Source organism: Natator depressus, chromosome 1 (genome assembly GCF_965152275.1).
Source record: "Natator depressus isolate rNatDep1 chromosome 1, rNatDep2.hap1, whole genome shotgun sequence".
NCBI classification, from domain to species: Eukaryota; Metazoa; Chordata; order Testudines; family Cheloniidae; genus Natator; species Natator depressus.
The window spans coordinates 96,798,301-96,805,649 of record NC_134234.1 but is presented as its reverse complement, the minus strand read 5'-3'; positions in this window follow the sequence as shown (position 1 = coordinate 96,805,649).

The following is a 7,349-nucleotide window of genomic DNA, read 5'->3' as shown; positions in this document are numbered from 1 at the left end:
TTTTTAAGTTGAGTGTTTGAATGATTTTTAGCACACATGACAAATACCAAAGTGACTTTGCTGGTGAGTGACACCCAGTATCTCCCTACAGAATAGGAACAGCACAAGCAATTCCAAGTTCAGCTACTCCACAGCCCTCGTGTGTCTCATCCTTAATCTAAAAGGGATTACCCTCTTAAGGGATAAAAAGGTAAAATAATCTTTATGCCATGTCACTCTTTGCCCTCTGCAAAGTCTGTTAACAAGCAAGGATACCAGTTTTGATGGAACCTTTTGTAACACTAACACCTGTCCATTGAGAACTGAACTGAGACCAACAATTCATTTCACACAGGCCAAACAGCTGTCAGATTTTGGTCACTACAGACCTTTGGCCCCGATTCAAACCAGTGATCTTAAAATATAAGACACCAGGACCCCTGAATTCCCATCGACTTTAAGAGAACTAGGATTTTACCCCCTATCTCATTAAACAAATCCCAGAACTATCTTGGCCTTGCACTAGGCCATCTTTCCCTGCACATTTTAAACAGAAGTAAATCAATGTAAACTGTATTTACAACCTTACCATGAAAATGCACCGCCTCACACTACTGTATTATTTATAAGCTAGACAAAGCACTGGAATGTTAAAGCTGGGCTCTGAGACATTTTCAGTTTCAAAAGTGGCTCAGAAATAAGAAGTTAGGTCTTACAATTTAAGAAGAAATGTTATGGTTCGTGTCCTTGAGAATTACAAGAAACCCCCCAAATAGGTGTGTCCTCACATTTGTCTCCCTACCACAGTTACCCAAAGGGACAATGGGGCCCCAGTCTTGAGTCTGGCCTCTGGGTAAATATTAAAATCGTAATAATCTGTTTATAGCAGCTGTTGGGGTGATGAGTTTGATTTTAAACATGTAAAAACCAAACCATAGTTAAGAAGGTTTTGCAAAACCACCTCTTTTAATTTTGTTTTGTTACAATCACTGCATATGGTTCAGCTTTGCTTCCTACTGTTTGTAAATAATGTGGCTATAGATGCAATTTTAGTCAGACGAAGAAGTTTGTAGCATTTCATATAAGGATTCATGCTGTATTACCATCACTTTCTTTATACTATAGTTGCTGTGAGAGATCAGAATTTCATTGTGCCACCTGAACCATGATTTAAGATTCTGACCTTTTTCAGCATTCTGTAATTTGAGAGCAGCTCATTCTGTGCCTCCTTGTTTATGGCCTTACACAAGAGATAGAAGAGGGGGGGAGAAGCTGCATACCTGTAGCAAAGGCAACAACTCACATTTTCAGTTTGCCAAAATTTGGGTGTGAAAGAGAAAAAAATATATAACTTCAACAGAATCTGTGAAAATACACAAGAAAGGAAATTAAATGTTCTTCCGCTGATAAAAAACTTGCCATGGAAACATTTGGAGAATGCAGTTTGTGCCGCTAAAGAAAATTGATTTTTTTCCCACCTATCTAGCAAAAGCAGTAGAAAAACAGTGTATTTCTCAGCACTTTATCAAAATGGATACAAAGGCAAATGAAACTATGCCAGGCTATCATAATAGCAATGCAATAAATGTCATAGCACTACACAGACTTCACCTTGCCGAGAATGTCCCTGTAGGGTTTTAGGTTATTTTACTCTGCCAGAACAATAGAAAGGCGCTTTTGTGTAAAATGGGAATCAGATCCAGAGGGTTTTTATAAGTGTTAAAGAAATCTATTTCAGAAGTATTTGGAGCCCAGTTCTGTGACTCCTACTCATATCGAGGAGTACATATAATGTGAGTAATCTCACTGATGTCAATGGAACTAGGCATGCAAATTCTGTTTCATATGAAGGTCACAGAATCAGGTCTTGGGATTCCAATTTGGAGTCTTTTATATAATACTCAGGAATCCATTTCTTAGTGTCCTCTTTGTAGCTTTTAAAAGATATAGTTGGCAGGTGAGACAGTAAGTAATATGTCACATCATACTGGCTCTTAAAGAGAGTATAAGATTAATTGGCTAATTCAAAATCTATGTCTAGTGCCAAAAGCAATCTCTGGTGCAATAAGCGTTTAGTCCACCAGAAATGCAGTGCTGCAGACATAGTGACTCTGCACTTGTAAAAATGTTTCTCTGACACAAAACAGGCCCTTGTCTATGCACTTTGGACTACACATGGTGACTGGAAAACAGGTGCTTCAAAGTTAAAGCATCATTTATCGTAATTGTACATGGGACTGGGGGGGGGGGAAGCTTGCAAAGCTCAGATGTTTAAAATATGCCAAACAGATAAAGAAATAAATGTAAATTGCTAAACCCACCCAACAATGCTTCCAATCCTGCACAATGGTGACCACTCTGGGAGGATCTGGGCCAGGGGTGAAAGTAATTTAAAGGACTTACCAGTACTCCGGAGTCCTTAGGAGAGGGAGGGGCCTCCACCGGAAGAGGTGGGGCCTTTTCACCACCAGAGCCCCGCTACCGCTACCCCGGGGCTCCGGCAGTGGGGCTCGGGTAGCGATTTAAAGGGCTCCGGAGGGTAGCGGCGGCTGGGAGCCCCTGGCCCTTTAAATCGCCACCCGAGTCCCGCTGCCTGAGCCCCGGGGTAGCAGTGGCAGCCGGGGGCTCGGGCGGCGATTTAAAGGGCCAGGGGCTCCCAGCCGCCGCTACCGCCCCCGGTCCTTTAAATCATCCCTGGAGCCTGCTGGAGCCCTGGGGTAACAGCAGCAGGGCTCGGGCGGCTATTTAAAGGGCCCGGGTCAGTAGCTGCAGCAGGAGCCCCAGGCCCTTTAAATTGCCGCCCAAGCCCTGCCGCCACTTCCCCAGGGCTCTGGCAGCAATTTAAAGAGCCTGGGGCTCCAGCCACTGCTGGGAGCCCCAGGCCCTTTAAATTGCCGCCTGGGGAAGCCGATCTGCCCTGGTACGGCACACGGGCTCTTGCCGGTACACCGTACCGGGGCGTACCGGCTTACTTTCACCTCCGATCTGGGCATTTCCCACCCCTAAAACTCAAAAAGAATTGAAGATGCCAGAGGCACTCAGTGACCAGCAGTAACTGGGCCCAATATAAGACAAGTGAGAAGGAACTGTAGATGGTCAGGAACTGCAAGATCTCATACTGGGGCCTGGAGTTCCAGATCTTATCTCATATAGGTGTTCCTCGCATTAGATTTATTCCATTGTGATCCTTTAAAGATATCTTAGGTATCGCCCAAAAACTAAATGAGTACTTTGCCTCAGTTTTTAATAAGGGTGGTAATATGGAACATGTGCATGAAGACAGTATTGCTGATGGAAGTCTGTCTACAAATGGAAATTACCACATCCAAAGGGAGTGGGAGAAAAATGTAAAGAGCTTAATGAGCTCAAATCAGGGGAATCAGATAATTTCCATCCCAGAATACTGAAAGAGCTGGCATGTGAGCTCGCTAGCAAGGATTTGTAATATTTCTATCTATTCAGGGGTAGTACCATATGCCTGGAAAACAGTTAACGTCATACCTGTGTTTAAGAAGGTGGGGGAAGGAGTGATCTGGGCAATTACAGTCTGACCTCAGTAGTATGCAAGGCTTTAGAACAAATTGTGAAGGGAAGAATAATTAAATTCATGGAGGGAAATGGTAAAGGGGATGTAAAACAACATGGGTTTACCAAAGGTAGGTCATGCCAGACTAACCTGGTTTGCGTCTTTGAGAAAATAACTGATTTTTTTAGCTAAAGGAGGGTTAGTGGATCTAATATACTTGGACTTCAATAAAACATCTGACACAGTACCACATGGGAACTCATTAGTTAAATTAGGGAGGATAGGGATCAGTACAAAAATTGGGGGATAAGGAACTGATTAAGGGGAAAAAGCAATGGCTTGTGCTAAAACGATGAATTATTGGTCTGAAGGGAAGTTCCTAGTGAAGTACTTCAAAGATCGGTCTTGGACCAATTTTATTTACTATTTGTATTAATGACATTGGCACAAAAAAGTATGAGTGTATTAATGAAATTTGCTGATGATACAAAATTGGAATTCATGATCAATACGGAGGAGGATTGGAATATTATACAGGAAGATCTGGATGACCTTGAAGACTGGAGTGACAGAAATGGGATGAAATTCAATAGTACAAAGTGCTAGCTCATGCACTTAGGTCTAATAATAAGAATTTCTGCTAGAATCTGAGGGCATATCAGTTGGAAGTGACAGAGGAGGAGAGAGACCTGGGTGTGTTGGTCAATCACAGGATCACTATGAACCACCAGTGTGATGCAGCGGCAGAAAAGGCAAATGTGAGCCTAGGATGTATCAGGGAAGGCACTGCCAGTAAAGATAGTGAAGTATGAATGCCATGGGACAAGGCACTGGTAAGACCTCATCTGGAACACTGGGTACAATTCTGGTCACCTATGTTCAATAATGTGATATTAAACTGGAGTAGGTGCAGAGAAGTGCTACTAGGATGATCAGGGCCTATCTTATGAGAGGAGGCTGGAAGAGCTTGGCTTGTTTAATCCAACAAAAAGAAGGCTGAGAGGGGATATGATTGCTCTCTCTCTCTCTATGTTAGAGGGATACATACCAGGGAGGGTGAAGAGCTATTTAAGCTAAGGACAATGCTGGCACAAGAACAAACGGATATAATTGGCCAAAAACAAATTCAGGTGGATAATTAGAGGAAAAGTGTCTAACAATCAAAGGGCTGAGGTTCTGGAACAGCCTCCCAATAGGAGTTAGGAGAGCAAACAACTTAATTACTTTTAAGAGAAAGCTGGACAAATTTAAGAGAGAGCTGTGATTATATGACAGGGTTGCTTGTAATGGGAGGGGACAGGTTTAAACAGCCCTGTGGCTAAATTCCAGTTTATAGCTTATGTTCCCAAAAGCTCATGCTTCAGCAGTGGTCAGGAAGGGATTACCACTTCTTCCCCCCCGCCCCCAGTGTATTCTGGGGTTTGTTTACATCCTTCCTCTAGAGCAGTGTTTCCCAAACTTGGGACGCCTCTTGTTGAGGGAAAGCCCCTGGCGAGCCGGGATGGTTTGTTTACCTGCCGCGTCCACAGGTTCAGCCGATCGCGGCTCCCACTGGCCGCGGTTCGCCACTGCAGGCCAATGGGGGCTGCGGGAAGCAGTGCGGGCTGAGGGATATACTGGCCGCCACTTCCCGCAGCCCCTTTTGGCCTGCAGAGGCGAACCGCTGCCAGTGGGAGCCGCGATCGGCCGAACCTGCGGATGCGGCAGGTAAACAAACCGGCCCGGCCCACCAGAGGCTTTCCCTGAACAAGCGGCATCCCAAGTTTGAGAAACACTGCTCCTGAGCATCAGAAATGACCATGGCTGGAGAGGGGATGATAGATGAGGGGGAAAAGAGTCCAGGAGAGCTGGCTGTATTTTAAAGAATCCTTATTGAGGTTACAGGGACAAACCATCCTGATGTGTAGAAAGAATAGTAAATATGGCAGGTGACCAGCTTGGCTTAACAGTGAAATCCTTGCTGATCTTAAACACAAAAAAGAAGCTTACAAGAAGTGGAAGATTGGACAAATGGCCAGGGAGGAGTATAAAAATACTGCTTGGGCATGCAGGACTGAAATCAGGAAGGCCAAATCACACTTGGAGTTGCAGTTAGCAAGGGATGTTAAGAGTAACAAGAAGTTCAGATATGTTAGCAACAAGAAGAAAGTCAAGGAAAGTGTGAGCCCCTTACTGAATGAAGGAGGCAACCTAGTGACAGAGGATGTGGAAAAAGCTAATGTACTCAATGCTTTTTTTGCCTCTGTCTTCACGAACAAGGTCAGCTCCCAGACTGCTGCACTGGGCAGCACAGCATGGGGAGGAGGTGACCAGCCCTCTGGGGAGAAAGAAGTGGTTCGGGACTATTTAGAAAAGCTGGACGAGCACAAGTCCATGGGGCCAGATGCACTGCATCCAAGAGTGCTAAAGGAGTTGGCAGATGTGATTGCAGAGCCATTGGCCATTATCTTTGAAAACTCATGGCGATGGGGGGAGGTCCCGGACTACTGGAAAAAGGCTAATGTAGTGCCCATCTTTAAAAAAGGGAAGGAGGAGGATCCTGGGAACTAAAGGCCTGTCAGCCTCACCTCAGTCCCTGCAAAAATCATGGAGCAGGTCCTCAGGGAATCAATTCTGAAGCACTTAGAGGAGAGGAAAGTGATCAGGAACAGTCAGCATGGATTCACCAAGGGCAAGTCATGCCTGACTAATCTAATTGCCTTCTCTGACGAGATAACTGGCTCTGTGGATGAGGGGAAAGCAGTGGACGTGTTCTTCCTTGACTTTAGCAAAGCTTTTAACACCGTCTCCCTCAGTATTCTTGCCAGCAAGTTAAAGAAGTATGGGCTGCATGAATGGACTATAAGGTGGATAGAAAGCTGGCTAGATTGTTGGGATCAACAGGTGCTGATCAATGGCTCCATGTCTAGTTGGCAGCCGGTATCAAGCAGAGTGCCCCAAGGGTTGGTCCTGGGGCTGGTTTTGTTCAATATCTTCATAAATGATCTGGAGGATGGTGTGGATTGCACCCTCAGCAAGTTTGCAGATGACACTGAACTAGGAGGAGAGGTAGATACGCTGGAGGGTAGGGATAGGATACAGAGGGACCTAGACAAATTGGAGGATTGGGCCAAAAGAAATCTGATCAGGTTCAACAAGGACAAGTGCAGAGTCCTGCACTTAGGACAGAAGAATCCCATGCACAGCTACAGACTAGGGACCGAATGGCTAGGCAGCAGTTCTGCACAAAAGGACTTAGGGGTTACAGTGGACGAGAAGCTGGATATGAGTCAACAGTGTGCCCTTGTTGCCAAGAAGGCCAATGGCATTTTGGGATGTATAAGTAGGGGCATTGCCAGCAGATCGAGGGATGTGATCATTCCCTTCTATTCGACATTGGTGAGGCCTCATCTGGAGTACTATGTCCAGTTTTGGGCTCCACACTACAAGAAGGATGTAGAAAAATTGGAAAGCGTCCAGCCGAGGGCAACAAAAATGATTAGGGGTCTGGAACACATGACTTTTGAGGAGAGGCTGTGGGAACTGGGATTGTTTAGTCTACGGAAGAGAAGAATGAGGGGGGATTTGATATCTGCTTTCAACTACCTGAAAGGGGGTTCCAAAGAGGATGGATCTAGATGGATCTCAGTGGTAGCAGATGACAGAACGAGGAGTAATGGTCTCAAATTGCAGTGGGGGAGGTTTAGGTTGGATATTAGGAAAAACTTTTTCACTAGGAGGGTGGTGAAGCACTGTACGGGGTTATCTAGGAATCTCCTTCCTTTGAAGTTTTTAAGATCAGGCTTGACAAAGCCCTGGTTGGGATGATTTAGTTGGGGATTGGTCCTGCTTTGAGCAGGGGGTT